General features: G+C 37.3%; 2 long non-coding RNA genes across 2 annotated transcripts; one reads left to right on the top strand and one right to left on the bottom strand.

Annotated features, from left to right (window-relative positions):
* Window positions 1-1275: 1275 nt before the first annotated feature.
* Window positions 1276-9198, top strand: LOC129272947 (uncharacterized). The gene is made up of 3 exons (XR_010296245.1): window positions 1276-1437; window positions 6308-6517; window positions 8299-9198. It is a non-coding gene; the product is annotated as an uncharacterized LOC129272947 (long non-coding RNA).
* Window positions 9199-13621: 4423 nt separating this feature from the next.
* LOC135157322 (uncharacterized) lies at window positions 13622-23026 on the bottom strand. The gene is made up of 3 exons (XR_010296328.1): window positions 22799-23026; window positions 16473-16678; window positions 13622-14000 (listed from the first exon to the last, which is right to left on the bottom strand). It is a non-coding gene; the product is annotated as an uncharacterized LOC135157322 (long non-coding RNA).
* Window positions 23027-23085: the final 59 nt, after the last annotated feature.

The raw sequence follows: 23085 nt of genomic DNA, 5'->3' as shown, positions 1-23085 counted from the left end.
TATATATATATCAGGCATACGGAATTGGACCAAGCCTCCTAAAACAACACAATAAATCTGTAATCAATATCACAATAACAATGAACATGTCATAAGCATTTTCAAAATCACGATCATTATTATCATTACTTCATGATAATTCATATCTTACCCCCCCCCCCCCGCCCCTTGCTAACTTTCTATTCTCTCTCTCCCTCCTCGGTAATCATGACTGTAAATACACACTTACATATGATTTTTTTTTATAAATAAACATTAGTTTTTAAGTAAAGCCTACCTATGGTAATTTACAAGGAAATGACCGTTGTTGAATTGAATTGAATTTATTTCCGTTAAAAACAAATAACAATACATATAAAATGATACATGTGAATTAATAAATGGAAAACGGGAGGATGGCCCTACTCAGCAGCATCAATCATGGTGCTGCTGGTCTACCGAGGGGTCCTCATAAAGCATAAAAGAAAATTACTCAAATATAAATTATACACAATATAAAAATAACATACCAAAACAATAAGAAATAAAACTAATCGGTCATAACATCTAGCCCCCTATGGGGCGCCAAGTGTCCGCCAGTGAATTCCGTCCAAATCACGGCATTCCGTACACAAAATGTGTTTTTATTCAGACGAAAATCATTTCGTCATGACGCTTTTTTATTTCGTACACAAAATTTATTTTTTGTCACACAAAATCAATTTCGTCTCGACGAAATGCACGAAATCAATTTCGTCTAGACGAAATGTAATTGCGTCCACAAAGTTTATTTGGCGTGCCATACGAAATGAATTTTTATCAAACGAAATGGCGCACCAAATGTCCGATGGTAAATTCCGTCCAATTCACGCAATTCCGTACACAAAATGTGTTTTTGTTCATATGAAAATCATTTCGTCATGACGCAGTTTTATTTCGTATACGAAATTATTTTTTGTCACACAAAATCAATTTTCGTCGAGACTAAATGTAATTGCGTCCACAAAATTTATTTCGTTGCGATGCGAAAATCTATTCCGTCGACGAAATCATTTTGTGTCAAAACCACAAAAAAATTTCGTTGACAAAATGATTTTGTGTCAAAACACAAAAAAATTTCGTCGACGAAATGATTTTGTGTCAAAACACAAAAAAATAATTTCGTCGACGAAATGATTTCGTGTCAAAAGACAAAAAAATTTCGTCGACGAAATTATTTTGTGTTTTGAGTCTTTTTGACATAAAATCATTTCGTCTCCTCTGTCTCGAAGGGGACATAAGAAGGTCGCTGATTGGCTGCACCTTGCTCAAGCTGTTTTCGCTCCGGGACGATCACACTTTTTCACAGCTCAGATTGGCATGTTGGTGAACTTATTAGCTTAGATTTCACGTTATTCATGCCTACATGAGCTGCATACAACTGCTCTAATCGGTAGGATGTGGACGGACATTGCATTCGTAAGTTCAGCTATGTTTTCGACTTCAAAATTACGTTGAAAAAAAATGGGAATTCGTTAGTCGTTACCAAACTTGCATTTGCAAAAAGCTGTGTAACAATACTAGTCCCGTGTATTTAAGTTTATGTACTGTAGTCAGCAGACCATTGGGGGGGGGTTGGTCTTTTCTGCACACCTAAAAAGTAAAATGGTTATGAATTATACAGGTTGAAGATATTTAGGCCTTGATCTTAATAAATAATGTAAAATTCATTCCGAGCAAAATGCTGAAAATTTCATTGAAATTGGATGACAACAAAAGTTATTGATGCCTGGCCGTACATGCCGTATGAAACTCTAACTAACGTTAGGCTACTCCACTCAGTGACTCACGCGTATTGCGAGGTTAGTATTAGTATATTAACCTCGCACCATTAACCACGTTTGGCAATGGATTTCTAACTAGTGGGTCACGCGTGATGTGATCCCACTTCTGGTGTCCACAACACACAACTTCTATTGCTTGATTTTTCTGTGCGCGGCGGCATGTAATGAACCCTTGAGTGACTAGGCCTAAAAAACTCAGGCAATGGTTCGTATAGCCAGCCATTAAACACTCCACTATAGCCTATAGGTGAAGCAGAGGTTAGCAGTAGTGAAGTGTAGTGGAGCTTACACGAACTTGTGGTAGCCCTGGCCCCACTCATTACTAGTTCGAGGTTAGTGGCTACATATAGTTGCTACAGTACATGTATAGATCTATAGTACTAACCTCGTACACCGAACTGCATTTGGCCCTGGATTTCTGTGAAGTTGGCAAACATCGCTTCATTACAATACAGAATTAATATTTGCCGAAACTCCTCGCTACTCACCGGGGCGCTTTGCGGTGAGTAGCCATAATACAAAAAGTCAATAGTATATTTTTAATTAGGCCTAAATCAAAATCATCTTTAAAAAAAAGCAAATTTGATTACTTTGGAGTTTGGACTAGAAAGTGACTTTGCGTGTCTCTTCTTTTTACGCAAATAAAAGGAAGCCTGATGGTGGCGCTAATAAATTTCACAGCCTTGATTCAGGCTCGCTTCAAATGCAGCTCCTCGGTAATTATGCCCCCGCAGACAAAGTCCGGAGGGGGCATTAAGCGTTGCCCCTGTCCGTTGATTCGCCCGCCCCCCCAATTGGTTTCCGTGCAATAAATCGAAATATATTTCGATTTATATATATTGATTTAAAAAAAAATTGGTGTGTAGGTACATGACACCATAGTACAGGCTAACTTTGAATTCAGAGTCTGCAGGTCCAAGGTCACAGCTCATGAAATATCCGAGTTGGTTTCCGCATGATGACTTATGAAATATTCAACAGATTTATAAAAATTAGGGTGTGTAGGTAGATAACACCATATACAGGCTAAGTTCGGAGTCGGCAGGTCAAAGGTCACGGCTCATTAAATATGCAATTTAGTTTCCGCATGATTACTTATGAAATATTCTACATATTTAAACGAATTTGAGTGTGTAGGTAGACGACACCAAAATACAGGTCAAGTTCGAATTCATAGTCGGCAGGTCAAAGGTCACGGCTCATTAAATATGCAATTTAGTTTCCGCATGATTACTTATAAAATATTCTACATATTTAAACAAATTTGAGTGTGTAGGTAGATGATACCAATACAGGCTAAGTTCGAATTCGGAGTATGCAGGTCAAAGATCACAGCTCCTTAAAGATATCTTATGAAATATTCAACAGATTTTTAAAAAATTTGGGTGTGTAGGTAGATGATGATGATGCACAGCATTTTTACAGCGGCGTAACAGGGTTCGGTGGCCAGGGGGGGGGGGGGTTGGCAAGAGCCAAAAATTTCCCGGTCATATCATGGTATGAATAGGCGTAATGGTGTAGTAAGGCGACTATTTTGAGAAGGCCAGAACTTACCTTTAAAAAAAGTTGCGAGCGAGCGAAGCGAGCGAGCAATTTTTTTAATACCTTTTTAATACAAAAATCCAATTTTGTGATAGATTTTGACATGATATCCAGCTGATAATAAATTTATTTAATTCTTCTCTCTTTAGATTCCTTTTTTGTCACGGTGGTCTGTACGCCACTGTGAAGAGGATTCTTTGCGGCAGTAGCGTGAAGAGTAAAAAACAAAACAAAAAAACAACGAGGAGCGCAGTATAGAACATGTGCCAAAAGGCTGCTTTATATATATAAGTCCTGAGCGAGCGAAGCAAGCGAGAAAAAAAAATCAACTTTTCATGAGAATCTAACTTTGAGCTATTTTTTAACATATTCAGTAATTAAAATCATATCCTACAATACTTTTCCAACAAAAAAGGAGGCAATTCCTCCTTTTTTTTTTTCTTGGCTGTAGAACTTTTTGGGGCCATGGCCCAACCCTTCCATACGCAGTGCTGTGTGTTTGGGGTCCAGGGCAGAGCCCCAGGAACTTCTTGATATCAAAGCCATTTAAACCTTGCAGATTTCCCCAATTTTAATCAAATCGCGGGCATAATATAACTTTTACACAACACATTTATTCAACCCAGTTGCGTAATGAACCAAATATTTTGAGGGGGCAAAACATAGAAATGTGGGAAAAATTTGTGAAAAGTCGCCAGTGTGCAAAGCGAGCTGGAAAAATTGCCTATTTAAATTAAAATCTAATTATGTGATAGATTTTTCCATTATTATCAGCAAATAACACATTTCCTTGTTTTCATTCATTTCATTATATGTCATGTACGTTGTCTCCTATAAAATTTCTTTTATATCCTCTTGGGCGTGGAACCACGACCGCCCCCCCCCCCCGTCTGTATGGCAGTGATTGAACGTGATTGAACGGGGGCGTTATAGAGCCATTTGAAGATTATAAATGAAGAGCCCCTACTTTGTGGGGTCTGGGGCAAAGCCCCGGTAGCTTATTTGCATAAAATTTAGAAAACTTATAGCACAATGTTGTATGCAGTCCATCTTTCTTCCCGCTCTTTAATTTCAATCATCAGCAGCCCGGTCGTGTTATTTTTTTTCTTGTTCCTTTTCTTTGTTTTCTAATTTAGCTCTTGACTAATTACATTCTACCTTCGTTTCCCGCTATTGTTTGCCATTTTGTCATCTTTTAATTTATTTCCCACCGTGCTATTGCATTACATAGGCCCTTTTCTCAATGATTTGTTCTTTTTCAAATGTTAATTCTATCGTACATTTTCCCGCTTTCCTCCCTTTTTTACTAAAAACAGTTTTTTCTTCGTTGTCTTTTTCCTTTTCTCTTTCCATTTCCCTTTCCTCCTTTTCTTTCCCCTTTCCTTCCCCTTTACCTTTCTTTCTCCCTCCTTTTTTTCTTTTTCCCGTTGTTTTTTAATTTTCCCGGTGAAATCCGCCAGGGGGGGGTAACTTGCCCCCCCTGCCCCCCCGCCTGTTACGCCACTGCATTTTTATAGCACCATATATCTGTCAAAGACATTCAAAGGCATATTGGAGGAGCCAGCCAATCTGGGTCGCCTACAAGGGCGCGCACACAGAACTGTGACCCGCAGGTCTCTCCTCCCGATAACTGGTTGGGGGAATGCAGGTGGACCACTACACAGGGTCATTAAATATGCGAGTTGGTATCCTCATAATAACTTATAAAATTTCAACAGATTTTTTAAAAATTGGGTGTTTAGATAGATGACACCATAATACATGCAAATGAGCCTCAAAATTCGAAAATTATAATATTACATAATAATTCATAGAAAATGAATTATATTGTACACAAGTGGGATAAATCATTCAATAGTAATTGTAATGCACAGAATTATAACAAGTGTTGGTAAAACATCACAAAACCATTCATTTTAAAGTAGTAAAATAATTGAATTGACAAAGATTCTACCACTTCAGGCCATCCATAATTGGACTCGTACTCGTCGCTTTCAGACCCTTATCAAGATTTTGATCAATTCTCTCTCTAATATACGCATAGAATTTATAAAATCGTGTGTTTCGGTATCTAAAGAGTTTATTCATGATGATAATATTTTGATGGTGTTTGGAATCCTAAAAACCTGTATAATTATCATCATTTTAGGAAGAAAGCCTGTATGGTTTACTTAAACTATTCAAATTTTATATCTGGGGATACCCATCTCAATGTCCACATACATGTGATTTTTTTTTGTCATGAAATGAATTACTGATAATTTCATTTCATCAGCAATTTAATGCCCATGTCTGCATGTTTGAGTATGTTTTATGCATATTTCGCCTCTGCTATTATTTTGATAGGATGTATTTCCAAATTCATCACAATAATTGTAAGTTTTATCATAATTTTACTTTTTGAAAATTATGCTATTTTTGTTCCACCAATAGTATCAATATGACGATATCAATGGATTCTAGTTAATCCTTTTGGGTAAGATTGGAACTAACTCTGTGTTTAATAGATAAAGATATATGACTAACTTGTCCAGGTAATGAGAAATGGGCCCCTGCTGAGTAGGCCTAGAGTTTTTATGCCCCAGCAGACGAAGCCCGGAAGGGGCAGTAAGCGTTGCCCCTGTCCGTCCCCCCAATTGGTTTCTGCGCAATAACTCGAAAAATATTTAATGGATTTTAAAAAATGTTGGTGTGTAGGTAGATGACCACAAAATACAGGCTAAGTTCGAATTCGGTGTACGCAGGTCAAAGGTCACATCTCATTATATATGCAAGTCGGTTCAAAGGTCTAAATTTGTTAATTAATTATATATATGCATATTGGTTTCTGCATGATATTAAGTTCAATCATATTGAATGGATTTCTGATCGCGTTAAGCAGGGGCATCTGTGTCCTTTGGACAAGTCAAATTTTCTTAATTATGTGTAATTGATTTTATGACATGTGTTTACATTTGCTGCAGATTCCCATTCAGCCGTTGGACTGAACCTGTACTGTCTGTAACACAGTATGGATGGTCAATATGAAGCGAGCTTCATTGAATTCCTCCAAGAGCTCTGTACTCCGTTCTGACCATTTTGAAGATGGTTGCTTTGACAGGACTGGGCAAGTGACTCGTCTTAGACAGGATGCTGTCCCAACCATGTTTGATTTCCTGCCTCGTCTTCAGAAGGTACAGTAGATCTATATCATACATGTGTTCTAAAGAAATATTTTCTCTGTATTATCTACCTTTGGTTTGATAGAACATTGCTTTAAATATTCCATTTTCAGTAGCCAAATAGAGATGAAAATTATCCTATTTGGGAGGGTAACCATGGACCTGGGCCTATACTGTGTATTTACAGTAAACTCTTACTTAATGAACAAATATATTAAAAATTTGGTTTACCCTACATAATAATCCTGGGCTACTTTGAGATTGCATAGCCCGGGGGGGGGGGGGCTTTTTGGTCCCCCTCTTCAGATCTCCATGCACTGTCGATCGCAACGAAAACCGATGCACACGTCACCATCAATGTAATCTGCAAGCATGGAGCTCGACATTTTTTTTACCGCGTCACTCGTTGACTTTTTACTTTCAAGTCTTGCGCAACTTTTGAGACCAAAATTGTGACCCCCAGGTACAGGGTTCCGAAATTACGCAACATTTCGTAACTGCATGCAGAACCAAAATTGCTCAAAAACGTGTATTTGTGTACAAATCCAATGCAAGTAGTGTTTTTAGCCAAAATTTATAAAATGTATCATATTTTTCCTTTTACTGCTCAAAATCAATTAATTTTATCTTGTTTATGGTAAAAAAAAAACGTCTCCGACAATTTCCATTGAAAAAACAATAAAAAACAAAAAGTCGAAAAACACAGAAATACATAAGAAATTTAGAAAACAATAAAATACATAAAAAATGAATGTGATGTTGACAACCTTTTTAAAAATTAATTTAATCAGATGCCTATAAAGAGTAAGTGAAACAAAAATGAGCATTTTAGGGGCATTATTTTGTTAATTAGAGCAAACTTATGATTTTACGCATTAATTAACATAATGAGCAATGAGATTTTTCGCAGATTTTGATATTATGGTATTGTAGATAATGCCATGGGTAACGCGCGTGCCAATTTTCGTCGCGATTGCGAGATCAACGGCCGAGATCATAAGGGGGGCTGAATCAGCCCCCCCCCGTCTTCTTAGGCGTCGAAATAGCCCAGTCTATTTAGGGTTAAAGATAAATCCCTAAATAATTCCCCAAATTCTATGATTTCTAAACAAATGTGCTCCTGAAGAAATGGTAAATCAAATTTCTACTTTTATGTATTTTATTGGTTCTATAATTCCATACGTATTTCTTTGTTTTGGGGCCTTATGTATTTTATAGTTTTTTTTCAATGGGATCACTTCGTGGCACTATTCCAATTATAAAAAGCAAGATTTGATTATTTCCAACCAATTAGTGCAAGAATAATGATGCATTTGTCAATTATGACTGAAAATAGAATTTCCATTGGATTAAATATGTATACAAAATAATATTTTTGAGCAATTTTCGGTCCAACATGAACTCATAAAATGTTGCGTAACTGCGTATCTGGGCGTCTCGAATTTTGTCTAAAAGCTCTGCGAGAATTGAACGAAAAAAAAAATTGTGGTACCTCGTTTCTCATTGTGGACTTATCGTGAAAAATGTGGATGGGGGGGGGGGCTTATTATGCTTATTAAGCCCCCCCCCCCAGGGGCTAGATAGGGTTAATATATCATCATGAATATTTAAAAAAAAAAACATTTATTTTGTTGCAAGTCACTGGAAAAGGTTTGATTCCTAAATAAATATTATTCTTCATGTATTATCGAATATTTAATTGAAAATTTTAAAGCTATCTTTTCATTCTTCTATCTGTTTTTGTTCAATATTTCTTATATGTTTCTTTTTTTTAATTCATTCATCTCGTACAGAATTCACCCAAGCCAAGGAATTCCCCGAAAGAAAGACGTTTTGATTCAGCAAACAACCTCCCAGATACTGCAAAGTCTTCAGCACCTTCATTTCTCGAGGACCACTCCTACTCAATATCAGAAAGTCCAAGAGAGGTAAAGTGGAAGATAACAGCAATAATGGACTGTATTAAGAACTTGGAGAAGAGGCTGAAAACCACACACGAGAAGTCCCGCCGTGTACATTACTTGCTCTTAAGTTTGGACAAACATAACTTGCAAAACTTTACAACAAATAATTACCCCAATGTGCATTCTGATTATTTAAAATAGCTCAATGAAATAGTTTATCCGTGGGCATGTAACAAAAGTGAATTCATTAAATTTGAACGTGTTGCAAAAATGATGTCTTACAGTATATTCATTCTGACTTAGAATGTCAGAAGAGAAAAAAGTTTGTGAAAAGTAGGAATGACGGCAAGATGACAGAAGAATAGAACAGGATAGAGCAAGGGGGACAGATAAAGGACAAGTCCACCCCAAAAATTGTTGATATGAATAAAAAGAGAAAAATCCAACAAGCATAACACTGAAAATTTGATAAAAAATCGGATGTAAAATAAAAAAGTTATGACATTTAAAAATTTTGCTAAATTTTACAAAAGAGTTATATGCACATTCTGTACACAGTCAGTATGCAAATGAGGAGACTGATGACGTCATCCACTCACTATTTCATTTGATATATAGAATAAGGTATATTCTAATTTTCTCCTTGTCATGTTAAACAAAATTTTATTCCTCCCTGATCATGTGGAATTAGCATTATTCAATACTTTTTTGGTTCAGTAAAGTTTGTCCTTATGGTAAAATCTGTAAAAAATGAAATATTGTATAATTCAAACAATAAAAAACAAAATAAACAGTGAGTGAGGGACATTATCGACTGTCTCATTTGCATGTCACTGAGTTGTGAATATTTTTGTTTTGTGAGAAATAAGTGAAAATTAAAAATGCCATAACTTTCTTAGTTTACATCCCATTTTGATGAAATTTTCAGCGTTATGCTAGTTTGATTTTTCTCAATTTAACTGAACCAACAATTTTCTTGGGTAGACTTGACCTTTACTAATGAGCTGTTGGATAGAGACAAAAAGATGAATTGAGATTGAGGGTGATAGAGAAAGAGAGACAGGTGTGGGGGAGCCTTTGATGAATGCCTGAGAAAGCGAACATTACCATAATTTTTTTTTTGAGGATTTGGACAGTAATGAATAGTACATGTTTTTTCTGTTGGTATTTCTCAAAATATGTGTATGTTGTATGTAATGAAATGGGTATAATCCTTTTGTAAGATACACTCATTCAGAAAATATTAACTAAACAAAAAAAAAAGCCAAATTATATTTTACTTATTTTCAACTGTTCAGACACTCTCATATCAAAAGTACCCCCCCCCCCTCATTTCAAGGTATTGGAGAGAGAGAGAGGTTGGATGAGAAATGGATTGGCTGTCTGCAGAAAAAAATGCAGGGGGAGCAAAACATTTTTAGGATATGTTCAAGGGAGCGAAGCGACCGAGCAGAAAAATTATTCTGGGGATATATGTGAGAGAGCAAAGTGACGAGAAGAACAAATGCAGGGGCCAAAATATTTCGAGAATATGTGAGAGGGAGCAAAGTGACCAAGCAGAAGTAAAAGGAAAGAGGGACAAAAATTGTGGTATGTGTGAGGGAGCAAAGCATCCGATAAAAAAAACCAGAAAGCAGGTCAATCAAAATATTTTTCAAATTTGTGCTGGTGCGCGACACGTTCACTCCCGAGCGATAGGGACTTGTTTAAAAATGGCATAGGAAATATGCGTTTTCTATAATCATGGTAAACTGATAATATGGTAGAATTTAGGTGTTGTAAGAGTTAAATTCTGAATGAACTGTATTGGCTGGTTAGACATGCGCAGAGGATTATTTGTCTTTATCCATTTTTATTTTCACATTTTTCTTTTGTTTGAATTTATTTTCCAGGGGGTAAGCCCCCCCTCCCCCCATTCCTGTGGATACCAATGGGGCGGGGGCTTGGAATAGTGCAAGTTAGAAATGGTGAATCTGAACTTTATAGATATCAAAAGAGAAAGAAAGAATTGTAAAATGAAAATGAATAAAAACAAAGATAGAGAGGGGGAGAGTGAGAAAGCAGGTGAACTTTCGAGGGGCATTAAAAAGTCTCAGATTAAAAACAACATTTTTGTTTTTGTAATTGTTTATTTTATTTACCCAGGGTCAGTCAAAATATTTTGGAATATGTGCGAGGGAGCGACACATTCACTCCCGAGCGGTAGGGACTTGTTTTAGGAAACATGCGTTTTCTAAGAATGGTAAACCCATATTTTAAGGTAAATTGCCAATTCGTCTACTGCCATACAGTCCACTCACCACATGGTCTACCTTCATTTTGTCTATAAATGCCATTTCGTCCAATAGCAATTTCGTTTACCACCCATTTAGTCTAATTCTATTAAGGCTAATGCCATCTCCATTAATCAGTTCGTCCAATGTTCATTTAGTCCAAGCCATGTTGGCTAATATCAGTTGGTCCAATATCCAAATTATCTACCGGATAATTGTCATTTCGTCTATCATTTCGTCCACCACCCATTAGGTCCGATAATCAGTTTGTCTAACAACCAAATCGCCCAGTTCGTCCAATTCTCAAATCGTCCAATAGTCATTTAGTCTAATAGCCAATTGGTCCAATAGCCATGTTGTCTAATACAAATATAATGCATCATCCGGGGGGGGGGGACGAAATGACTTCTTAAATATACCTTGAAATTCCTGAAGATAAAAAAATATGTAACTAGGCCTGCTATCAGGAATGGAATGATGCGGTACAGCATGCAGCCTCCTACCCCCCCCCCCCCCGCTCTCTCTACCACATCACGCACACAAAAGGGGGAATTGGAGTGGTTAAAATTGATAAAATTGAAATAGGGTCCTTTGATTTGGAATTTACCCTCATTTCTTTTTTTTTACAAATGCACACCTAAAAATGATAATCATCACTCATCATATAACAATGATAATAATTGTAATAATAGTAATTAATGTAGTACTAATAAACAAGAAATGTACTATAATAATAACGATAACAGCCTTGGACGGTACAAAAAAAATTAAAAAGAGAGAAAAGTGGGAAAGGATGGGGAGAACATTACATAAAAACATAAAATGTATTACAATGGAGCTTAAAAAAACACTAATAAAAGATTAATCAAACGACAGGTGTAAATTAATAACAAATCACAAGAGCAACAGGAGTCGAGGTAGCAATACACAGGCACCAAACTAGAAGGACTGCTAGTAGTAGACTATTCCTATTTGATTGTAGACAAAACGAATATTGACCGGGATGGCAATTGGACCCATTGATGATTAGACCAAATGATTGTTAGATGAAATGGGTTTAGACTAAGTGACAGTGGATCAACTGCAGTTGGACCAAATGGAACATAGACAAAATGTAAGTAGACTAAGTGGTCAGTGGCCATTTGCCCTTAGACCAATTGGCTATTGGACTAAATGGTAATAGACATAATGAAAATGGACAAAGTGGCTATTGGACAAATTGGCCAAAAATGCAATTAGACCAAATGAAAGTAGACAAATTGGTTATTAGACGAACTAGCTATTGGACAAAATGGTAATTGGAAGATGTGGAAAAGGAACAACTGATGGTAGATGAAATGACATACCATTTGATGAGTGGACAAAATGGCAGTAGACGAAATGGCAATAAACCTATTATAGGCCTACGGTAGAATTTAGGTGTTTTACGAGTCAAATTCTGAATGAACTGTATTGGCTGGTAAGACATGCGGCAAGGATCTGTGTCTCTTATCCATTTTTATTTTTCAAATTTCTTTTGTTTGATTTCAGTTTTCAGGGGAAGCCCCCCCCCCCCTCCTGTGGAAGCCAGTGGGGCTGGGGCTTAGAATAGTGCACGATAGAAAGGGAAAAACCGGAACTTTAGATATCAAAAGAGAAACAAAGAATTGTAAAAATGGGTGAGCTTTCGAGGGGCATAAGAAAGTCTGAGATTAGAAACATCATTTTTATTTATTTCTTTATTCATTTATTCTGTTTTATTTACCAAGGGTAGCCTCTTCAGTACAAAACTGCTTTACAAGAGAGCACTGCACATCTAAATGTATTTATCAGCATTAATAGTTTATACATAATTTTTAAAATGAGCGCGAAGCTCAGGATAATGTTTGATATTCCAACCAGAAAAATTGGCATTTTAAGCATATAATCCCCTGCCCCATTGGCATCCACAGGAGGGTGGGCCTTTCTGCCTGGAAACTGAAATCAAAAGAAAAGTGTGGAAAATGGATGAAAGACAAAGATCCTCTGCGCATGTCTTACCAGCAAATGCAGCTCATTCAGAATCTAACTCTTAGAGCACCTAAATTTTACCGTAGGCCTACAATATGTGTTTACCATGCTTAGAAAACGCATATTTCTTAAGCTATTTTTAAACAAGTCCCTACTGCTCAAGAGTGACCGAGTCGCTTCCTCACACATATTCGAAAATATTTTGACCTGCTTTTTTTATCGGTTGCTTTGCTCCCTCACATACCCCAACAATTTTATGTCCTCTACATTTCTTCTGCTTGGTCACTTCGCTCCCTCTCACATATTCCCCAAATCTCTTGTCTCTTGCATTTTTCTTCTCTGTCATTTCGCTCTCTCGCATATATTGCAAAATAATTTTCTGCTGTCGCTTCGCTCCCTTGCACATATCCCAAAAATGTTTTGCCCCCCCCCCGTATTTTTTTTTCTGCAGACAGCCATGTCCCGTTCATACTCTCTCTCCAATACATTGAAATGAGGGGGGGGGGGGGCACTTTGGATATGAGAGTTACTGAACAATTGAAAATCAGTGAATTATTTGGCTTTTTTTCTTTTGTTTAGTTAATATTTTCTGTGTGAGTGAAACTTCCGAAGGATTATACCCGTTTCGTTACATAAAACATACAAGTATTTTGAGAAATACCAACAGAAAAAAAACCCCAGATTCTTCCTGACTGTTCAAATCCTTAAAAAAATTATGGTAATCTTCGCTTTCTCAGGCATTGATCACAGGCTCCCCCAACACCCGTCTCTCTTTCTCTATCACCCCCATTCTTAATTCATCTTTTTGTCTCTATCCAACAGCTCATTCATATCTATCGCCTTGTTCTATCCTGTTCTATTCTTCTGTCAGCTTGCTGTCATTCCTACTTTTCACAAACTTTTTTCTCTTCTGACATTCTAAGTCAGAATGAATATACTGTAAGACATCATTTTTGCAACACGTTCAAATTTAATGAATGCACTTTTGTTACATGCCCAGTGGTAAACTTTTTCATTGAGCTATTTTAAATAATCAGAATGCACATAGCGTAAATTATTTGTTGTAAAGTTTTGCGAGTCATGTTTGTCCAAACTTAAGAGCAAGTAATGTACACGGCGGGACTTCTGCTGTGTGGTTTCAGCCTCTTCTCCAAGTTTTTAATAGTCCATTATTGCTGTTATCTTCCACTTTACCCCTCTTGGACTTTCTGATATTGAGTAGGAGTGGTCCTCGAGAAATGAAGGTGCTGAAGACTTTGCAGTATCTGGGAGGTTGTTTGCTGAATCAAAACGTCTTTCTTTCGGGGAATTCCTTGGCTTGGATGAACTCTGTACGAGATGAATGAATTAAAAAAAAGAAACATATAAGAAATATTGAACAAAAACAGATAGAAGAATGAAAAGATAGCTTTAAATTTTTCAATTAAATATTCGATAATACATGAAGAATAATATTTATTTAGGAATCAAACCTTTTCCAGTGACTTGCAACAAAATAAATGTTTTTTTTTTTAAATATTCATGATGATATATTAACCCTATCTAGCCCCTGGGGGGGGGGGCTTAATAAGCTTAATAAGCCCCCCCCATCCACATTTTTCACGATAAGTCCACAATGAGAAACGAGGTACCACAATTTTTTTTTTTCGTTCAATTCTCGCAGAGCTTTTAGACAAAATTCGAGACGCCCAGATACACAGTTACGCAACATTTTATGAGTTCATGTTGGACCGAAAATTGCTCAAAAATATTATTTTGTATACATATTTAATCCAATGGAAATTCTATTTTCAGTCATAATTGACAAATGCATCATTATTCTTGCACTAATTGGTTGGAAATAATCAAATCTTGCTTTTTATAATTGGAATAGTGCCACGAAGTGATCCCATTGAAAAAAAACTATAAAATACATAAGGCCCCAAAACAAAGAAATACGTATGGAATTATAGAACCAATAAAATACATAAAAGTAGAAATTTGATTTACCATTTCTTCAGGAGCACATTTGTTTAGAAATCATAGAATTTGGGGAATTATTTAGGGATTTATCTTTAACCCTAAATAGACTGGGCTATTTCGACGCCTAAGAAGACGGGGGGGGGGGCTGATTCAGCCCCCCTTATGATCTCGGCCGTTGATCTCGCAATCGCGACGAAAATTGGCACGCGCGTTACCCATGGCATTATCTACAATACCATAATATCAAAATCTGCTCAAAAATATTATTTTGTATACATATTTAATCCAATGGAAATTCTATTTTCAGTCATAATTGACAAAGGCATCATTATTCTTGCACTGATTGGTTGAAAATAATAAAATCTTTGCTTTTTATAATTGGAATAGTACCACGAAGTGATCTCATTGAAAAACAAGAGGAACGCCTCTGGCAGTCTCGCCTGCATTACGCAATTTAATATAGCAGCAGTGCTAACTTTGAAAACTACTATAAAATAATCATTCACAAAAACATCATTCATATAATGACATAATACCACGTTCATTGACCATAAATGACATTTGAACGGAGACTTAAGACTGTCAACTACACCCATGTCCACATTTCATTCACTCTATCCATAAACTTTCAAAGTTATGATGGCACTTCAACAATTACCCCAACATGGCCTAAGTTTATTGACCTTAACTGACCTTTGACTTGGTTTTGTGACCTGAAACTCACAGGGGATGTTCAGTGATGCTTGATTACTCTTATATCCCAAGTGTTATGAACTAGATCCATAAACTTTCATAGTTAGGATGGTAATTCAACAAATACCCCCAACACGGCCAAAGTTCATTGACCTTAAATGACCATTCACCATGGTCATGTGACCTGAAACTCGCACAGGATATTCAGTGGTACTTGATTAACCTAATGTCCAAGTTTCATGAACTAAATCCATAAATTTTCAAAGTTATGATAGTAATTCAACAAATACCCCCAACTTGACCAAAGTTCATTGACCCTAAATGACCTTTGACCTTGGTCACGTGACCTGAAACTCGAGCAGGATGTTTACTAATACTTGATTAACCTTATTCCCAAGTTTCATGAACTAGGTCCATATACTTTCTAAGTTATGATGTCATTTCAAAAACTTAACCTTAGGTTAAGATTTGATGTTGACGCCGCCGCCGCCGTCGGAAAAGCGGCGCCTATAGTCTCGCTCTGCTATGCAGGCGAGACAAAAACCAATAAAATACATAAGGCCCCAAAACTAAGAAATACGTATGGAATTATAGAACCAATACATAAGATTAGAAATTTGATTTACCATTTTTTTCAGGAGCACATTTGTTTAGAAATCATAGAATTTGGGGAATTATTTAGAGATTTACCTTTAAAGCAGAGAATTCTATATTTAGGCATAAATTAGCATTATTAATTTATTAAAAATAAATTTAAATTCTGTAAAATCAGCGATACACCCTTAGCTCCATGCTTGCAGATTACATTGATGGTGACGTGTGTATTGGTTTTCGTTGCGATCGACGGAGATCTGAAGAGGGGGACCAAAAAGCCTCCCCCCCCCCCGGGCTATGCAATCTAAAAGCAGCCCAGGATTATTATGTAGGGTAAACCAAATTTTTAATATATTTGTTCATTTAGTAAGAGTTTACTGTAAATACACAGTAAAGGCCCAGGTCCATGGTTAGCCTCCCAAATAGGATAATTTTCATCTCTATTTGGCTACTGAAAATGGAATATTTAAAGCAATGTTCTATCAAACCAAAGGTAGATAATACAGAGAAAATATTTCTTTAGAACACATGTATGATATAGATCTACTCTACCTTCTGAAGACGAGGCAGGAAATCAAATATGGTTGGGACAGCATCCTGTCTAAGACGTGTCACTTGCCCAGTCCTGTCAAAGCTACCATCTTCAAAATGAGCAAAACGGAGTACAAAGCTCTTGGAAGAATTCAATGAAGCTCGCTTCATATTGACCATCCATACTGTGTTACAGTACCGGTTCAGTCCAACGGCTGAATGGGAATCTGCAGCAAATGTAAACACATGTCATAAAATCAATTACACATAATTAAGAAAATTTGACGTGTCCAAAGGACACAGATGCCCCTACTTAACGCGATCAGAAATCCATTCAATATGATTGAACTTAATATCATACAGAAACCAATATGCATATATATATAATTAACAAATTCAGACCTTTGAACCGACTTGCATATATAATGAGATGTGACCTTTGACCTACGGACTCCGAATTCGAACTTAGCCTGTATTTTGTGGTCATCTACCTACACACCAAAATTTTTTTTAAATCCATTAAATATTTTTCGAGTTATTGCGCGGAAACCCAAGTGGGGGGGGGGGGGGGGGGGGGGACGGACAGGGGCAACGCTTAATGCCCCCTCTGGGCTTCGTCTGTGGGGGCATAAAAACTCTAGGCCTACATGTACTCAGCAGGGGCCCGTTTCTCAACACTTGGACAAGTTAGTCATATAACTTTATCTACCAAACACAGAGTTAGTTCCAATCTTACCCAAAAGGATTAACTAGAATCCATTGATATCGTATACTATTCATTAGTGGTGGAAAGTACATGAAACGTAGCCTTAGTCACAAAATAGCATAATTTTCAAAAAGTAAAATTATGATAAAACCTAATAATAATAATAATCCGCTTTTATATAGCGCTTAATACATCGAATGAAAAGATAGCTTAAAATTTTTCAATTAAATATTTGATAATACATGAAGAATAATATTTATTTAGGAATCAAACCTTTTCCAGTGACTTGCAACAAAATAAATGTTTTTTTTTTTTATATTCATGATGATATATTAACCCTATCTAGCCCCTGGGGGGGGGGGGGGGGCTTAATAAGCCCCCCTATCCACATTTTTCACGATAAGTCCAAAATGAGAAACGAGGTACCACAATTTTTTTTTTCGTTCAATTCTCGCAGAGCTTTTGAGACCAAATTCGAGACGCCCGGATACGCAGTTACCCAACATTTTATGAGTTTATGTTGGACCAAAAATTGCTAGAAAATATTATTTTGTATACATATTTAATCCAATGGAAATTCTGTTTTCAGTCATAATTGACAAATGCATCATTATTCTTGCACTGATTGGTTGAAAATAATCAAATCTTTGCTTTTTATAATTGGAATAGTACCACGAAGTGATCCCATTGAAAAAAACCAATAAAATACATAAGGCCCCAAAACTAAGAAATACGTATGGAATTATAAAACCAATAAAATACATAAGATTAGAAATTTGATTTACCATTTTTTTCAGGAGCACATTTGTTTAGAAATCATAGAATTTGGGGAATTATTTAGAGATTTACCTTTAAAGCAGAGAATTCTATATTTAGGCATAAATTAGCATTATTAATTTATTAAAAATAAATTTAAATTCTGTAAAATCAGCGATACACCCTTAGCTCCATGCTTGTAGATTACATTGATGGTGACGTGTGTATTGGTTTTCGTTGCGATCGACGGTGATCTGAAGAGGGGGACCAAAAAGCCTCCCCCCCCCCGGGCTATGCAATCTAAAAGTGGCCCAGGATTATTATGTAGGGTAAACCAAATTTTTTATATATTTGTTCATTTAGTAAGAGTTTACTGTAAATACACAGTAAAGGCCCAGGTCCATGGTTACCCTCCCAAATAGGATAATTTTCATCTCTATTTGGCTACTGAAAATGGAATATTTAAAAAAAAAGGAAGAATTACCTCCTTTTTTGTTGGAAAAGTATTGTAGGATATGATTTTAATTACTGAATATGTTAAAAAATAGCTCAAAGTTATATTCTCATGAAAAGTTGATTTTTTTTCTCGCTCGCTTCGCTCGCTCAGGACTTATATATATATATAAAGCAGCCTTTTGGCACATGTTCTATACTGCGCCCCTCGTTGTTTTTTTGTTTTGTTTTTTACTCTTCACGCTACTGCCGCAAATAATCCTCTTCACAGTGGCGCGTACAGACCACCGTGACAAAAAAGGAATCTAAAGAGAGAAGAATTAAATAAATTTATTATCTGGATATCATGTCAAAATCTATCACAAAATTGGATTTTTGTATTAAAAAGGTTAAAAAAAATTGCTCGCTCGCTTCGCTCGCTCGCAACTTTTTTTAAAGATAAGTTCTGGCCTTCTCAAAATAGTCGCCTTACTACACCATTACGCCTATTCATACCATGATATGACCGGGAAATTTTTGGCTCTTGCCCCCCCCCCCTGGCCACCGAACCCTGTTACGCCGCTGTAAAAATGCTGTGCATCATCATCATCATCATCTACCTACACACCCAAATTTTTTAAAAATCTGTTGAATATTTCATAAGATATCTTTAAGGAGCTGTGATCTTTGACCTGCAGACTCCGAATTCAAAGTTAGCCTGTACTATGGTGTCATGTACCTAAGCACCAACATTTTTTTTAATCAATATATATAAATCGAAATATATTTCGATTTATTGCGCGGAAACCAAGTGGGGGGGGGGCGGGCGAATCAACGGACAGGGGCAACGCTTAATGCCCCCTCCGGACTTTGTCTGCGAGGGCATAATTACCAAGGAGCTGCATTTCTCAAAATAGTCGCCTTATTACACCATTATGCCTATTCATACCATGATATGACCGGGAAATTTTTGGCTCTTGCCCCCCCCCCTTGGCCACCGAACCCTGTTACGCCGCTGTAAAAATGCTGTGCATCATCATCATCATCTACCTACACACCAAAATTTTTTAAAAATCTGTTGAATATTTCATAAGATATCTTTAAGGAGCTGTGATCTTTGACATGCATACTCCGAATTCGAACTTAGCCTGTATTGGTATCATCTACCTACACACTCAAATTTGTTTAAATATGTAGAATATTTTATAAGTAATCATGCGGAAACTAAATTGCATATTTAATGAGCCGTGACCTTTGACCTGCCGACTACGAATTCGAACTTATCCTGTATTTTGGTGTCATCTACCTACACACTCAAATTCGTTTAAATATTTAGAATATTTCATAAGTAATCATGCGGAAACTAAATTGCATATTTAATGAGCCGTGACCTTTGACCTGCCGACTCCGAACTTAGCCTGTATTTGGTGTCATCTACCTACACACCATAATTTTTATAAATCTGTTGAATATTTAATAAGTCATCATGCGGAAACCAACTCGGATATTTCATGAGCTGTGACCTTGGACCTGCAGACTCTGAATTCAAAGTTAGCCTGTACTATGGTGTGATGTACCTACACACCAAAATTTTTTTAATCAATATATATAAATCGAAATATATTTCGATTTATTGCGCGGAAACCAAGTGGGGGGGGGGGGCGGGCGAATCAACGGACAGGGGCAACGCTTAATGCCCCCTCCGGACTTTGTCTGCGAGGGCATAATTACCAAGGAGCTGCATTTCTCAAAATAGTCGCCTTATTACACCATTACGCCTATTCATACCATGATATGACCGGGAAATTTTTGGCTCTTGCCCCCCCCCCCCCCCTGGCCACCGAACCCTGTTACGCCGCTGTAAAAATGCTGTGCATCATCATCATCATCTACCTACACACCCAAATTTTTTAAAAATCTGTTGCATATTTCATAAGATATCTTTAAGGAGCTGTGATCTTTGACCTGCATACTCCGAATTCGAACTTAGCCTGTATTGGTATCATCTACCTACACACTCAAATTTGTTTAAATATGTAGAATATTTTAAAAGTAATCATGTGGAAACTAAATTGCATATTTAATGAGCCGTGACCTTTGACCTGCCGACTACGAATTTGAACTTAACCTGTATTTTGGTGTCATCTACCTACACACTCAAATTCGTTTAAATATGTAGAATATTTCATAAGTCATCATGTGGAAACCAACTCGGATATTTCATGAGCTGTGACCTTGGACCTGCAGACTCCGAATTCAAAGTTGATTTTCGATTTATTGCGCGGAAACCAAGTGGGGGGGGGGGGGGGCGGGCGAATCAACGGACAGGGGCAACGCTTAATGCCCCCTCCGGACTTTGTCTGCGGGGGCATAATTACCAAGGAGCTGCATTTCTCAAAATAGTCGCCTTATTACACCATTACGCCTATTCATACCATGATATGACCGGGAAATTTTTGGCTCTTGCCCCCCCCCCCCCCCCTGGCCACCGAACCCTGTTACGCCGCTGTAAAAATGCTGTGCATCATCATCATCATCTACCTACACACCCAATTTTTTTAAAAATCTGTTGCATATTTCATAAGATATCTTTAAGGAGCTGTGATCTTTGACCTGCATACTCCGAATTCGAACTTAGCCTGTATTGGTATCATCTACCTACACACTCAAATTTGTTTAAATATGTAGAATATTTTTAAAGTAATCATGTGGAAACTAAATTGCATATTTAATGAGCCGTGACCTTTGACCTGCTGACTACGAATTCGAACTTAACCTGTATTTTGGTGTCATCTACCTACACACTCAAATTCGTTTAAATATGTAGAATATTTCATAAGTCATCATGTGGAAACCAACTCTGATATTTCATGAGCTGTGACCTTGGACCTGCAGACTCCGAATTCAAAGTTAGCCTGTACTATGGTGTCACATACCTACACACCAAAATTTTTTTAATCAATATATATAAATCGAAATATATTTCGATTTATTGCGCGGAAACCAAGTGGGGGGGGGGGGGCGGGCGAATCAACGGACAGGGGCAACGCTTAATGCCCCCTCCGGACTTTGTCTGCGGGGGCATAATTACCGAGGAGCTGCATTTGAAGCGAGCCTGAATCAAGGCTGTGAAATTTATTAGCGCCACCATCTGGCTTCCTTTTATTTGCGTAAAAAGAAGAGACACGCGAAGTCACTTTCTAGTCCAAACTCCAAAGTAATCAAATTTGCTTTTTTTTTAAATATGATTTTGATTTAATTAAAAATATACTATTGACTTTTTGTATTATGGCTACTCACCGCTAAGCGCCCCGGTGAGTAGCGAGGAGTTTCGGCAAAAATTAATTCTGTAAAAGTTGGCGGAGTACAGCAAGTCTGCATATGCCGACTTAACCCAAGACAAGACAAGTATTGTAATGAAGCGATGTTTGCCAACTTCACAGAAATCCAGGGCCAAATGCAGTTCGGTGTACGAGGTTAGTACTATAGTCGATCTATACATTTACTGTAGCAACTATATGTAGCAACTAACCTCGAACTAGTAATGAGTGGGGCCAGGGCCAGTACCACAACTATACTAGTACAGCAGGTGATGGTTTGTGTAAGCTCCACTACACTTCACTACTGCTAACCTCCGCTTCACATATAGGCTATAGTGGAGTGTTTAATGGCTGGCTATACGAACCATCGCCTGATTTTTTTAGGCCTAGTCACTCAAGGGTTCATTACATGCCGCCGCGCACAGAAAAATCAAGCAATAGAAGTTGTGTGTTGTGGACACCAGAAGTGGGATCACAGCACGCGTGACCCACTAGTTAGAAATCCATTGCCAAACGTGGTTAATGGTGCGAGGTTAGTATACTAATACTTACCTCGCAATACGCGTGAGTCACTGAGTGGAGTAGCCTAAACGGTTAAGTTAGAGTTTCATACGGCATGTACGGCCCACTCACACGTATTGCGAGGTTAGTATTAGTATACTAACCTTGCACCACGAACCGCGTTTGGCAGTGGATTTCTAACTAGTGGGTCGCGCGTGCTGGGATCTCACTTCTTGGGTCCACAACACACGACTTCTATGGCTTGATTTTTCTGTGCGCGGCGGCATGTAATGAACCCTTGGGTGTGTACGGCCAGGCATCAATAACTTTTGTTGTCATCCAATTTCAATGAAATTTTCAGCATTTTGCTCGGAATGAATTTTACATTATTTATTAAGATCAAGGCCTAAATATCTTCAACCTGTATAATTCATAACCATTTTACTTTTTAGGTGTGCAGAAAAGACCAACCCCCCCCCCCCCCAATGGTCTGCTGACTACAGTACATAAACTTAAATACACGGGACTAGTATTGTTACACAGCTTTTTGCAAATGCAAGTTTGGTAACGACTAACGAATTCCCATTTTTTTTTCAACGTAATTTTGAAGTCGAAAACATAGCTGAACTTACGAATGCAATGTCCGTCCACATCCTACCGATTAGAGCAGTTGTATGCAGCTCATGTAGGCATGAATAACGTGAAATCTAAGCTAATAAGTTCACCAACATGCCAATCTGAGCTGTGAAAAAGTGTGATCGTCCCGGAGCGAAAACAGCTTGAGCAAGGTGCAGCCAATCAGCGACCTTCTTATGTCCCCTTCGAGACAGAGGAGACGAAATGATTTTATGTCAAAAAGACTCAAAACACAAAATCATTTCGTCGACGAAATTTTTTTGTCTTTTGACACAAAATCATT

The sequence above is a fragment of the Lytechinus pictus genome, chromosome 17 (assembly GCF_037042905.1).
Source record: "Lytechinus pictus isolate F3 Inbred chromosome 17, Lp3.0, whole genome shotgun sequence".
Lineage (NCBI taxonomy): Eukaryota > Metazoa > Echinodermata > Echinoidea > Temnopleuroida > Toxopneustidae > Lytechinus > Lytechinus pictus.
The sequence above is the reverse complement of the archived record's forward strand: the minus strand, read 5'-3'. Positions and strand labels throughout refer to the sequence as shown.